This window comes from Pinus tabuliformis, chromosome 2_2 (assembly GCF_031772625.1).
Source record: "Pinus tabuliformis cultivar Carrire ecotype Pingquan chromosome 2_2, CPIR1, whole genome shotgun sequence".
Taxonomy (NCBI): domain Eukaryota; kingdom Viridiplantae; phylum Streptophyta; class Pinopsida; order Pinales; family Pinaceae; genus Pinus; species Pinus tabuliformis.
Genome location: NC_142300.1, coordinates 90,889,968 through 90,905,030, shown reverse-complemented (window position 1 = coordinate 90,905,030; position 15,063 = coordinate 90,889,968). Strand labels below are relative to the sequence as shown.

The following is a 15,063-nucleotide window of genomic DNA, read 5'->3' as shown; positions in this document are numbered from 1 at the left end:
TTATTTTACCTTCCTCCTGCAACCAAAGCTCTCAGAACGTGATCTAAGAAAATTCCAATGACCAAAAACTATCAATCATCACTACTCTCTGGTAAATTCTCAATCATTCTCAGTGATTTTGATTCTTTCCAAAATGGCCAGCCATAAAGGAAAATCCAAAGTATTTGTAGAGAATCCCCTACTACCTCCTATGATTAATCTAGATGAATTACCTCTCATTGATACCCATTTCAAGATTACTGAAACCAACTGTGAATTCGATTTGTATGAGATTCAAAATTGGGCATTCGAAAAGTATAAGGACGCCCATGACGAATTATCCTTCTGGTAATCCTTGATTCCTCAAGTGTGTTTCTCTCAGACACACCATTTCTCAAAATTTGTCACCTACTGTTAAGACCGATACCTCCCAAGTCATAGAGCTATAGTTTCTCAAAATAATGGCATTGTTTTCTCCAGAAATTCTAAATTGATTTGTCAAGCCCTACAACTAAAACCTCAGGACTCCCTTCACCCTTTTTCTACTAATGCCTTATGGAGATTTACCAAAATATTTCCTTCTCATAGAGATTTCATATTTTTGAGTCATTCCTACCAGAGAATTATGAATTACCTAGGACAAGTCCACGTTATCCCTCTATAATGTTTCCTAATATGTCTAGGAAGATCATTTCTATGGTTTCTTATCTGTTGGTATATCCAAATGATCAGTGGGTAGAGGAATTTATCTTAGGGTTCTTATTAGTGTTTTCAGCTAGCAAGAAACCTTCAATTATGTTCAATTATAATATATTCTTGTCAGATGTAATTCATGATCAGTTCTTAAAGTTTAGTGCTGGAGGATCATTCAAGCAACAATCAATTTTGGTTTTTTTTTTTTATCATCAATTAGAAAGGTTCAAGTTTCCTTTATAGAGATTGGATGCTGAAGGAAAGCCATATTCAATAATTCATTGGACCTCATTACTAAGGAAAATTTCTAAATATTTCTCTCTTAGTGACTTTGTCAACCAATTCTTGCATATGGAATTTTTTTTGTTAAGCAGTGATGCAGTTCCCAAGATTTCTATAGATATTAAAAGGATTCTACACCTAAGTGAGCAGTCCAAAGTTGGAGACTAGTATCTATACCAAAACTTTTCAGAGATTAGAATCTATGGTTGTGAGTTGCCACCTTACAAACTACCAATTTTCCTCCCCATGAGGATTTTTGCATTAGAATATATCAGAAAAATGATGAATATGGATGATACTCATTTTGTTTCCAAGAAGCAGAAATCTCACTTTAAACTGAAGGCATAGGTTGGCCCATTCATAGTCAATACCAGAGCTGCAGAAAAGGAGGTTAATGATTTGTTAAAGCAAATGAAATTTAAATTAAGTTTCAACTGGTCATATGACCCATTGGGAGTAATATCATCCATGAGAGTTGAACAAAAGTCTGCACCATATGTACACATTGCAAAGCCTAAAATTGAACAATATGCTAACTTAGAGGAATGGGAAGAGAACACACTACAGGAGGTTGAAGAGCAAGTTTCTAGTCAGACAGCATTGGAAACTCCTAGGCTGAAGGAAAAAGAATTGAAAAGGCTGAGAGAAAGCATATCCCCAGTAGGTTCAGAGTTCCAGAAAGTGGCATTCAAAGTGTTTAAGAGAAGAAAGTCCATCAATGTTGAAGAAGAGTCATCAGAAGTCCAAACTTTTGAAGAGCCTACCACAATCACACTTTTAGGAGAGCCTGTATTCTCATTACAACAAACAAAAGAAACCATCATAGATTCTCCTTCTTCTCCTTCTTCTTCAGGACAATAGAGTATTTTTGCAAAATTCATAGAGATGAAAAAGAAAAATGAGGCATTGAAGACTTCAACATATGTAGAGTTCTAGAAGCAATCTTCCACAACTCAAACTAGGTTGCTATCTTCCTTAGATAGTGAAAAAGGAAAGTTCCACCTAGAATTTATGGAACCAAAGGTCCCTATCCCTAGAAGTGTTGATGATTATAAAACTTTTGTATTTTCCTTTGATACTAAACAGATACATCCTATAGATCAAATTGATCTCCACAAACAAGTAGGTGAAATGATCTATACATCATTAACAAGTTCTGCCATGGCAACATCCAAACTACAGGCATCATTAAACAACATTCACTCCCAGCTAAAGCTAGAAAATATGTCTTCTCTAGCTAAAGATACCAAGATTAAGGGGTTAGAATATTTGGTTATAAAGTTAGGATTGAATCCTATGATGTAAAGAAGTTGAAGAAATAATAAAAAGTAGAAATGTAGACATTCAGACATTAAGGAAACAGTTGAAGTTACCAACAACTGAACACCCTTAAGCACAGGAAGTGGGACAACTAGAAAAAAAAGGAAAACATGCTTTGTATGATAGTTGAACAAAATGTGCAGATCTAGAAAATGGAGGCAGAAATGGAGAAATTAATCAAGGAAAGAGAACTTCAAATCAACATTGGTGTAGGGACATCTACGACAGTAGTATCAACAATAGAAATAGAGTCCACTAGTAAAAACCTAGCAAAACAATTGTCAAATGAGTGTGGGAGAACTATCACTAAAGGACATGGAGATTGAGAAGCTAAGAGCTCAATTAGAGAAGACCCAAGACAATAAAATAAAGGATGACAATGCATATCTTGCTAAAGTACAAAAAAGCTTTAGACTAACTAAACAGTTAGAAAAATACCTGAATGAGTCAGCCATTGTTTTGACCTTGACAGAAGCTAGACAAAATATATGGGTCGATATTAATTCAATTTTTTTAGAATTATGGGTTTCAATAGAAATAATGTTTGAACAAGAGCAAATTATTAATAAATGCAATGAAGCCATAGCAAATATCAAAGAAGAATTGGAGCACAAGCCTAGGGAGGCTACCAAAATTATAAAATCCCTAAATTCCAAATCTAAAGAAGAGCTGGAAGATTTAGGGATCAATGAGAGAACTAATATAGTCCTCACAATCAGGAGAGTTCTAACAGATAAAAATCTCATGTTACAACTGGAGAATAAGTGCCAAATACTAAAGGCTCATATTAATAAATTTTACAAAAAATTATCTATTTTGCATAGTAGAGGTCTTCCTTCTTTGACAGATCAGAACAATTAGCTAATTTCGCAAGAAAATTACCAGGAGAGGTTAGAAAAATAGTAAAGGATAACTCCAAATTTGCTAAGGTGAAATGAACAATTAGTGGTAAAGATTTCTTAGATGGTTTGCAAAATGATTTATTCATTGAGCATGAAATTCACCACCTCTTTCTAACTAAACCTACATTTGAGAAATATACTGAAGTGGATGAAACTTACATAAAAGTCATTAAGTTTTCATGCCCCGGTGAAGAGGAATGGGATAAATTCCTTGAGCTTATTGAATAGGAAAAGTGAATTTCTCAAAAGCAGTTGTAGAGAAAAAGGGAGCAAAATGTAAGATTTCAGCAACTAGTTGTAGTGAAAGAAGGAGCAGAAAGCAGGATAACAGGAGCATAAAGCATAAAATTCAGTTTGAAGCAGTAGTCATCAAACAACATCCTTGAATAGTATGCCGATTAGTCAAAATTAGTTCAGAAATTCTATTTTGTCTTCTATTTTTGTAAAGATTCCAAATCAGTTTGGATAATATTGTATTTTGTAAAAGAATTATATTAGATTTATATATTTTTGAATTACACTCTATAAGTATTTTTTAATTCAAAGTAATAAGGGTTAAACGCTTGTGATGATCTAGTGACACTATTGTACTATTCTGGAAAAAATATGAAGATAATCAAAGGATTCTAACTTCACTCTTCACAACTTTTATGTTCATGTGAGTCTTTCTGGTTTATTCATTTATGTTTTTCATCATATATTCAAGGTAACATAGGAGTTAGGGCAAGGCTAATTTAAGTATTAACTTCCTTGATAACCCGTTGCAAAGTTATTATCTTTATAGAGATTAACTATTTGAGCATTCTGTTCAAATTAGTTCCTCTAAATCTTTAAATTGTTGATTTATGGCATATCTTGAATATATATTGTTTGGATGTATAATTATTCTACACATATCAACTATATTTAATTAATTAAGTATTCAATATGAATGTTTTATTATCAAATAAATTATCATTTTCCACTTTCAAAATCAATTAAAATATTTTATGTTGTTGTGAATGAAAATCAACTCTTTGAACTTCTCAAAAATATTTGGATTTACAAGTGTTAAAGTTTAATGAATTGGTCATCCAACTCAATTAAAACCCTTAGATTATTTGGAAAAATTCCCTAGCCTATAACTATCTACAAAGATACAAAATCATATTGGTGTTGTTGCCGGGGAACGAAGTTTGAAGTTTTTCCCTAGGACAATGATTAGAATTATGTCTTAATGGTGAATAAGAGGTTAGAAGGCTAAAATATTTCACCTGGTGATTTCAAATATTTATTATAGCTTAATCTAGGCATACCATATCTCATTCAGATCTAGAGATTTTCTCTGGTTTATCAAATCCAGAGAGACTTATGAGAATTGCATCTATCATACATAGATTAGAAGCTTGCACTTCTACTTTTGCCTCACTTCCACCTGAAGCAAAGTCACAAGATGAGCCTTTTCAATCAACCCCAATCCCTACTTAATTATCATATTTACCACCTAATGTTTTAGAACTCTTTTCTAAAGGAGTAGATCTTCAATTAGCATTACTAGTTCATCAGCTTGAGTCTTTTGAGTTTCCTGCTTCCCATTCAGAACCATCTGATACTGAAGCTGATACTGAAGCAGATCTTGAACTTAAATTACCTAAATTTAAGATAGTTGATTTCATTTCCTCTATCATACATACTTATCCTTATATTTCTTACAATTCAGAAGAGGAAATCAAAATTTATACAAATCCTTTAGCCTTTGAATATCAAGAGAATCTCATACTCGAAGTCCAAAAACTAGTTGTTCCTCCACAATTTTTCAAGAAGCCTAAACCCCCATCTAAGCCATCTTCAAGAAAAGTTGTCTATCCTAAAAAAATAGTTTTACTACAACACCAAATGGTTGGATTTAGGCCAATTGTAACAGCTCGGTATGCATCATTAGTACTTCCACCTGCAACCCAACTTCATGATTTTCCTTAAGGGTAATTGAAACATTTGCCCATATTTAATAGAGAAACATGACCATCTGTAGAAGATCATTTGGCTGCATTTCCTAATTTTATAGACAACATGAACATTGAAGATGAGGATGTTTTGACAAGATTATTTATTCAATAATTAGAGGGAAATGTCAAAACATGGTCCATGCAACTATAAACTCGTGGACTGACTTAACCAACATCTTCAAGAATCAATGCGGAATTAAAAAGGATCTTGTTTATTATCCAACATAACTTGAAGAATTGAGAAGAAACTCTGGTGAACCTGTTGTAGACGTTATCAAAAGATTTAATAATACTTACAATAATATGCCACCAGATTGGAAACCTCCAGGGATTGTAGCTAAAGTTATATTTTCTAAAGCATTTGATGATGGTTTTGTTGTAATGCCTAGAGAGAGAAAATTTGAAACCTTAGTTGACATGCATACCAATTCAATTGAGGTAGAAGCTAACATGTCAGCATCTAGTAAATTGAAGGCAAAGGCAAAAAAAGCTTAAAGGAAAATGAAATCTACGGAAGAAAGTACTTCATCATAAAATAATAAAGAAGAATAACACAAAATTGATTAAATAAACTCTTTATTACGAAATTTGTCAAATCAAATTTCAAGAATGGAAACTCATCCCAGAGTAGCCCAATAGGTTGTAAATAGACCTCTAGTACAATATAGAAGACCTTTCCAGCCTCAAATTTTGCAAAGACCAAATACTGACCAATAAATTCAACTTCCATTAATGATTGATGATCAAGGCCCTGAGGAAGTAGTCCCAGTTGTCACAAATGATATCAATTATTTTGAAGTTTCATCATCTCAAAATGATATTGTCCCTATGAGTCAGGATCATCTTCTTACTCAAAATAAAAGCCTCTCAAGTTTTTAAATACCAAGCTTTTTCTGAGTTTCTCATTGTTTAATTGAATAGGAGATATAACCTAAGACCTAGACAAGGTCCTGGTAGGCGTGTAAAAAAGGTTAGCTCTGACAAGCCTCAAGAGAAATTTGTTTAAACACCGACTGTTCAACCTCAAAATCAGTTACAAGAGCAATCTTCTACTAAAAAATTAGTGCCAACTTTTTTAATTTTGAAAGAGAATTAGAAAGGGTAAAAATTCCAATTCCCTTATCTGAACTTTCAATGAATCCAGATTATAAACAACAAGTCTCCAAATGGATACAATATTCAAGTATAGATGCCGAAGGAGACGTGATTAGCCTAAAGGATGAGAAACCTTTAGTAGTTTTTGGGCCTAGTTCATATATGATAGATGAAAATGTGCCACCTTTCTATGTTACATTAAAAGTTCATGATTTTATTTTGTACAACTGTATGCTAGATTTTGGTGCTTCCCATAATTTTATGCCTAAATTTATCATGGACCAAATTTAGTTGCAAATTACCAAGACTTGTCATGATTTATACACATTTGATTCAAAGAAATTACCTTGATTGTATTAATCAAATATTTAGTTGTTACACTTGCTCAAATCCTTGTGAAGGGAATAGTAGTATTGGATATAGTTGTTACAGACATTCCTCCCAAATTTGGTATTTTGTTATCAATATATTGTTGTGTTAAGATTGGAAGAAGCTTACATATATATATGTCCTATGCTACAATCCCAGTTTACATAGGTGAAAATTTAAGGTTTTACACAAAAGTAAGATTAATAAATACTGTCTATAAAGCTAATTAGGGAATAAATCATTCTATATATGATATTGATAAAGATTTTGGATGTTTTACTTTGGCTGTAAGTGATATGTGCAATCCACAAACCAGAATTTAAGACACTGTAAATATGCCTCAGTTTTAAGATAGAGATGTTTGGAAAATGTATTTTGATGGAGAATTTTCTAAGGATGGAGTTGGAGTAGGAATTGTACTCATTTCACCTAAAAAGAAAAACATTACTCAATCCTTCAAATTAGATTTTGAAGTCACAAATAATGTGGCAGAATATGAGGCTTTAATTTTAGGATTGGAATTAGCTAAAAATTTGAAAGTACAAAACCTGACAGTATTTGGTGATTCAGAATTGATTGTAAAAAATATCAGAAATATTTGTCAAACAAAACATTCTAGACTCATAGTTTATAGAAATGAAGCATGGGACCATATGGAAAATTATTTTCGGGCTTTCAATATTTTAGCAATTCCGAGAGAAGATAATATTCATGCAGATTCCTTGGAAGTTTCTGCAAGTTCTTTCAAAATACCTGATCCTTTGCAATTACAATATCATATTGAAGTAAAGTATAGACCTTCCATTCCAGATAATTTAAGACATTGGAAAGTCTTTGAATATGACGAGCAATTGAAGAATTTCTTATAGGCCATTGATGAATTTTTTGGTTTACATGTTGAAGAAGAAAACAATGATGAAATAAAATCAAATGATGGTGATTTAGATATGAACTTTAAACATAAAATTGTTGATCATGATATCATTCAATTATCAAATAATCATATTCCAAAGGGATTAGTTCCCCTTGAAAAACTGTTTGATCAAAATGATGTGTCAAAATATTCATTGTTAAATTCACAACAGGAAGATATACAAGACTATAATATTGGTACTACAGAAGAAATCAGAAATGTTAAAATCTCAACCAGTCTGCCTCAAGACATAAGAGAAAAATATGTCAATTTGTTTAAAGAATATAGAGATGTATTTTCATGGTCATACGAAGAATTGAAAACTTATGACACAACTATTATTGAGCACAAAATTCCTCTAAAACCAGGAGCTAATCCATTTCAATAAAATTAAGAAAGATTATTCCAGTCCTACTACCTATTATTGAGAAAGAAATAAGAAATTTGTAGGATGCAAAAATAATTGTTTCTTTAAGATAATCTGAATGGATAGCTAACCTTGTATCTATTAGGAAGAAGAATGGTGAAATAATACTATGTGTCAATTTTAGAAACTTGAACAAATTTTCATTGAAAGATAATTATCCATTTAAAAAATGGATCAATTACTTCAAAGAGTATCAGGGTCTAATGGGATTTTAATGTTGGATGGTTTTTTTGGATACAATCAGATTTTGGTCAGTCAAGAAGATAGAGAAAGGCCAACATTCACAATTCCATGGGGTACGTTCATGTATGCCAAAATTCTATTTGGTATGGTCAATGTTGGAGCAACATTTCAGAGGGAAATGGATCTGGCATTTGTTGGTAAGGTAAATAAATTCATAGTCATTTACCTTGATGATTTGACAATATTTTTCGATTATAATGCTAAACATATTTATAAACTTGAGGAAATTTTTTGAGAGGTATAAAAAATTTGGGATTTCCCTTAATCCTAAAAAAAAACTCTTTACAATGAGGGAAGGGGGATTGTTAGGACAAATTATTTCTAAACAAGGAGTTATAATTGACCCTAAAAGAGTTTCAAAAATTTAGGCTATTAGCTTTCCCAGAAATAAGAAAGAAAGTCAGTCATTCTTAGGGAAGATAAAAATTTTAAGAACGTTCATACCTAATTTTGCTGAAATTGTTAAAGATATTACTGATATGCTCAAGAAATATATAAAGTTAAATGGACCATCCAAGCTAGATTCTCTTTCTCTCAAATAAAAAAGGCAATTTCTAAGGTTCCAGTGCTTGCAAGTCCTGATTATTCAAAAAATTCGACGTTTTCTCCTTCACTTCAGATACTACCATAACATTAGTTTTATTGCAGAGAAATAATGATCAACATGAACATCCAAATGATTTCTTTAGCAAGGCCATGAGAGGTGCTGAACTAAAATATGACATAATAGAAAAAAAAAAAACTTATGCCTTGGTACAAGCTTTGAAAGCATTTAGGATTTATGTTCTACATTCTCCTATAATTTCTTATGTGCCTAACAATGTAGTAAAGACAATGTTGACTCAATTTCATACAGATGTAAAGAGGGGGATATGGATTGATAAGTTAGTAGAGTTTGATTTAGATATCAGACCTACAAAGCTAGTGAAAGGACAGGGTCTAGCTAAGCAATTGGTATAATCAAATTGTTAAATACTTGGTATCAATACCATAATTCAATTTTTAGGGGAGAAGAATCCACAAGAACCTTCTCATTCTTTAAAGGATACGAATCCATAGGAACCTTCTCATTCTTCAGAGGAGAAGAATTCACAAGGGCCTTCCCATTCTTCATGGGAGAAGAAGCCGCAAGAAACTTCTCATTCTTCAGTGGAGAAGAATCTACAAGAACCTTCTTCCACTTCAATCCTTGTATCTATTCCTCTACACGTTGATGAAAAGTTTTTATTATCAGATTGGTACAAAGATATTGCACATTTTTTACGTGATTTTGATTACTCTCTTGAATTTACAAAGAATCAATGTAGATCCCTCAAATTAAAGGAAATTAAATAATGCATAGTAAAATCAAACTTGTATTGGAAGGATCCCTTAAATATCCTCTTACTATGTTTGATTGAAAGTGAGACAGATGGAGTAATTGAGCAGTTTCATGAAGGAGTTTATGGAGGACATTATTCTTGGAAAGAAACTGCACATAAGATATTAAGAGAAGGTTTCTACAGGCCATTATGTTTTTCACAGGTTGGATCAAAGGTGAGAAGTTGTATCCTTGTCAATATTTGTAGGAAAACATAGGTTAGAAACACTTCCTCTTATTCCAGTTTTAGTGGAAGCTCCTTTATTGTAGTGGGGATTAGATTTCATTGGTGAAATAGTTCTTTCTTCAAGTAATCAACACAGATGGATATTAAAAACCATTGATTACTTCACAAAGTGGGTAGAAGCAATTCCTGTAAGGAATGCAACAGATATAGTGGTGATAAAATTTATTGAAGGAATTTTTTTTTCTAGATTTGGTTGTCGACGACAAATAGTTACAGATAATGCTCATGATTTTAGTAGCATTAAGATGATTGAATTTTGTCAAAATTATCAGATTGCTTTACATCACTCTACACCTTATTATCCACAAGGGAATGGGCTAGAAGAATCATCAAATAAAAGACTGTTTAAATTAATCAAGAAGGGGTTAGAAGATCATAAAAGAATCTAGGACAATCATCTAAAATATGTAATATGGGAAAATAGGGTTTCACCTAAAAGGTCTACTCATAAATCTCTTTTTCAACTTGTTTATGGAATAGAAGTTATCTTTGCTACTCAATTAGAATTTTGAGTCATGAAGTTTTTGTAGGAGTCATATGAAGAGGTAGATAATTTTTCAAGAAGGATAAATCAAATTATTGAGCTAAATCAAGATAGAGTTGAAGGTCAACATAAACTTCGACAATATCAGGAAAATATGACGATTTTGTTTGATATATAAGCTAGAGAAAGAGATTTCAGACAAGGGGATTTGGTTCTCAGATGGGATGCAAGAAGAGAAGAAAGAGGAAAACATGGAAAGTTTGATAACCTACGGTTAGGACCTTTCAACATTGTAGAGGTCAAAGGAAATAATACATTCATCCTACGGAATATGGAAGGAGAATATTCCCATTTCTAGTCAATGGGCAATATCTCAAGAATTATAACCACTACTGAGTGTTTTTCAACATCGTCATTGTATGTTTCCAATTCTCTTTAGATTTCGAGAGAAAGTTTGATTTTCACAATGAAGACTCCATCGCTCGAAGAGAAGGAACATGGATCTACATGTTCTTTGCATCCCACAGGGGGAAGCAGTCCATAGATGGAACCAACACTGTAACTTACTTTTACCCTTAGAATTGTTTTACAAATTTATTTTGATTGCAAGAAAATAGAAAAATAAAAATAATAAAAAGAAATGAAAAACCAAAAAGAAACAAAGAGAAGAAAAGAAAGAAAGAGAAGAAAAAATATTTTTATGTTTGAGAATAAGCGCACAAATTTAAATGCCACTAATTGTATTATTTTTATTCGAAAATTATATATTTTTCAAATAAAATCTTATAAATAAGTTTTTTATTTGATTACTATTGAAGACATAATTTTTTACACAACTTTCAATGGTCACGATGCCACGTGCCTATATCGACGACAGAAGATGAATTACAGGATCCCCAACACTCCCAACAATTATTTGGGGGGGGGGGGGGGGGGGGGGGGTCCGCAAAGTGGTGTCTGTGATCTCGCTTGTGTACATGTGTCGACCTCTAATCATTTGCGTGAACAGCCTCCCTTAAAACTATATACCGCCACTGTCCACCCCCGCAATCCACTTATCCTCCTCCGCCATTGTTTCTATCATTTATACTCTCTGCCAGCCTTTTTCCATTTCTAGTTGCAACCATCTCTCCCACCAGACTAGCCAGGCAACCTTTATTGCATTAATTAATCCCTCCAACATTAAAAAAATTTAAACCTCCATGCCAATAATGGTTAATTCAACAAAAAACCCTTATGAAAAAATTAATAAATCCATTACCCTGTTAAACCAAATAATTTTACCTTCCCCCTGCAACCAGATCTCTCAGAACGCAATTTGAGAAAATTCTAATGACCAACAACTATCAATCCCCACTACTCTCAGATAAATTCTCAATCGTTCTCACTGATTTTGATTCTTCCCAAAATGGAAAGCTATTAAGGAAAATCCAAAGTATCTGTAGAGAATCCCTTACTACCTCCTATGATTAATATAGATGAATTACCTCTCATTGTTACTGATTTCAAGATTACTGAAACCAACTTTGAATTCGATTTGTACGAACTTCACAATTGGGCATTCCAAAAGTATGAGAACATTGGTGACGAATTCTCCTTCTGGGAATCCTTTCTTCCTCAGTTTTGTTTCCCTCAGACACACCATTTCCTAGAGTTTTTCACCTGGTGTGAAGCTCGATACCTCCCAAGTCAGAGAGCTATAGTTGCTCAAAATAATGAGACTCTTTTCTCCATAACTTCTGAATCAATTTGTCAAGCCCTGCAATTAAAACCTCAAGACTCCCTTCACCCTTTTTCTACTGATGCCCTTATGGATATTTATCAAAATATTTCTTTCTCACAAAGAGCTCATATTTTTGAGTCATTCCTACTAGAGAATTTTGAATTACCTAGGACAAATCCACCTTATCCCTCTGCAATGTTTCCTAAGATGTCTAGGCAGGTAATTTCCATGGTTTCTTGTCTATTAGGATATCCAAATGATAAGTGGGTAGACAAAGTTATCTTAGGGTTCTTATCAGTGTTTTCATCTAACAAGAAACCCTCAATTATGTTTAATTATAGTCAATTCTTGTTAGATGTAATCCATGATCACTTCTTAAAGTTCAGTGCTAAAGGAACATTCAAGAACGAGTCAATTTTGGTTGATTTGTTTTTTTATAATCAACCAGAAAGGTTCAAGTTTCCTTTATAGATATTTGATGTTGAAGTAAATCCATAGTCAATAATTCATTGGACCTCAAAAGTGAGAAAAAATTCTAAATATTTCTCTTTTAGTGACTTTGTCAACCAATTCTTGCATATGGAAATTTGTTTGTGAAGTTGTGATGTCCTTCCTAGGATTTCTATGGAGATTAAAAGGATTCTACACCTAAGTGAGCAATCCAAAGTTGGATATTGGTATCTATACCAGAACGTTTTAGAGATTGGAATATATGGTTGTGAGTTGCCACATTACGAACTACCTATTTTCCTTTGCATGAGGATTTTTTCATTAGAATATAATAGACAAACTTGTTTCCAGGAAGAAGAAAGCTCACTTTAAAAATAAAGGCATAGATTGTCCCACTCATAGTTAATACCAAAGCTATAGAAAAGGAGGTTAATGATTTTTTAAAGCGAATGAAATTTAAATTAAGTTTCAGCTAAGCATATGACCCATGGGAGTAATATCATCCATGAGAGTTGAACAGAAGTTTGCACCATATGTACACTTTACAAAGCCTTAAATTAAACAATATGCTAACTTAGAGGAATGGGAAGAGAAATAACTACAAGAGGTTTAAGAGAAGGTTTCTAATCAGACAACATTGGAAACTCCTAGGCTGAAGAAAAAATAATTTAAAAGGTCGAGGGAAAGGATATCCCCAGCAAGTTCAGAGTTCCATAAGGTGGAATTCGAAGTGTTTAAGAGAAGAAAGCCCATCAATGTTGAAGAAGAGTCATCAGAAGTCCAAACTTCTAGAGAGCCTACCACAATCACACTTTTAGGAGAGCCTGCATTCTCATTACAACAAACAGAAGAAGCCATCATCGATTCTCCTTCTTCCCCTTCTTCGGGACATCAGAGTATTTATCAAAAATTCATAGAGATGAAAAAGAAAAATGAGGCATTGAAGACTTCAAAATATGTAGAGTTCTGGAAGAAATCTTCCATAACTCAGACCAGCCTGTTATCTACGTTAGATAGTGAAAAAAGATATTTCTAGCTGGCATTTCTGGAACCAAAGGTCCCTATCCCTAGAAGAGCTAATGATTATAAACATTTTGTATTTTCCTTTGATACTAAACAGATACATCCTATAGATCAAATTGATCTCGAAAAACAAGAGAGTGAAATGGTTTATACATCATTAACAAGTTCTTCCATGGCAGCATCTGAATTACAAGCATCATTAAAAAATATTCACTCCTAGCTATAGTTAGGAATATGTCTTCTCTAGCTAAAAATAATAATATTAATGGGTTAGAAGATATGGTTATAAAGTTAGGATTGAATCCTAATGATGTAAAAGCAGATGAAGAAATAATAAAAAGAAAAAATGTAGACATTTAGGCATTAAGGAAACAACTGAAGTTATCAACAACTGAACACCCTCAAGCATAGGAAGTGGGACAACTGGAAAAGGAAAAGAAAAAAATGCTTCATATGATAGTCAAACAGAATATGAAAATCCAAAAATGGAGGCAGAAATGGAGAAATTAATCAAGGAAAGTGAAAATCAAATCAACACTGGAGCAGGGACATCTACAACAAAAATATCAACAACAGAAACAAAGTGAAGTCAAAACCCAGAAAACCAATTTTCAAAGGCTATGGGATACCTATCACTAAAGGACATGGAGATTGAGAAGCTAGGAGCTCAATTAGAGAAGGCCCAAGACAATAAAATAAAGGTTGGAAATTCATATGTTTCTAAATTATAGAAAAGCTTCAGACTAACTAAACAGTTAGAAAAATACATGAATGAGTCATTCACTATTCTGACCATGACAGAGGCCAGAAAAAAAATTCTGGATAGATATCAATTCAACTTTTTCAAAATTATGGACTTCAATAGAAATTATATTTGAACAAGAGTGACTTGTTAATAAATCCAATGAATCCATAGCACATATCAAAGAAGAATTGGAGCACAAGAATGTAGAGGCTAAGAGGATTATAAAATTCGTAAATTCCAAAACTAAAGAAGAGATCGAAGATTTAGGGATCGAGGACAAAAATGATACAGTCCTTGCACTCAGGAGAGTTCTGAAAAGGAAAAATTCCATGTAATAGTTGGAGAACAAGTGCCAAATTCTAAAAGCTCAGATCAATAAATTTCACAATAAATTCTCTCTTTTGCATAGTAGAGGTCTTCCCTCTTTGAAGGCAAGAAAAATCAGCTAATTTTGCAGGAAAACTACCAGGAGAGGTTGTATAAAATAACAAAAGATGATTCCAAATTTTAAAAGGTGAAAGGAATGCTCAGTGGTAAATATTTCTTATAAGGTCTGCAAGATGATTTATTCATTGAACATGAAATTCACCACCTCTTTCTAACTAAACCTACATTTGAGGAATATACTAAAGTGGATGAAACTTACAGAAAAGTCATTAAGTTTTCATGCCCCAGTGAAGAGTAATGGGATAAATTCCTCGAGCTTACCTTTAACACCCTCTCCCAGGTCTACCCAAAGTAACCATGCCAACTAGGTAAACATGAGGAGAGATGTTACTATGATCAGATTCGACCTCCTATGTCACCTTAAGGAAGTGGAATT

The 15,063-nt window shown here is 32.9% G+C and overlaps 1 pseudogene; it reads left to right on the top strand.

The window, feature by feature from the left end:
- Positions 1-1,422: 1,422 nt before the first annotated feature.
- Positions 1,423-15,063, top strand: part of LOC149191569 (uncharacterized) — a 64,206-nt pseudogene continuing 50,565 nt past the window's right edge.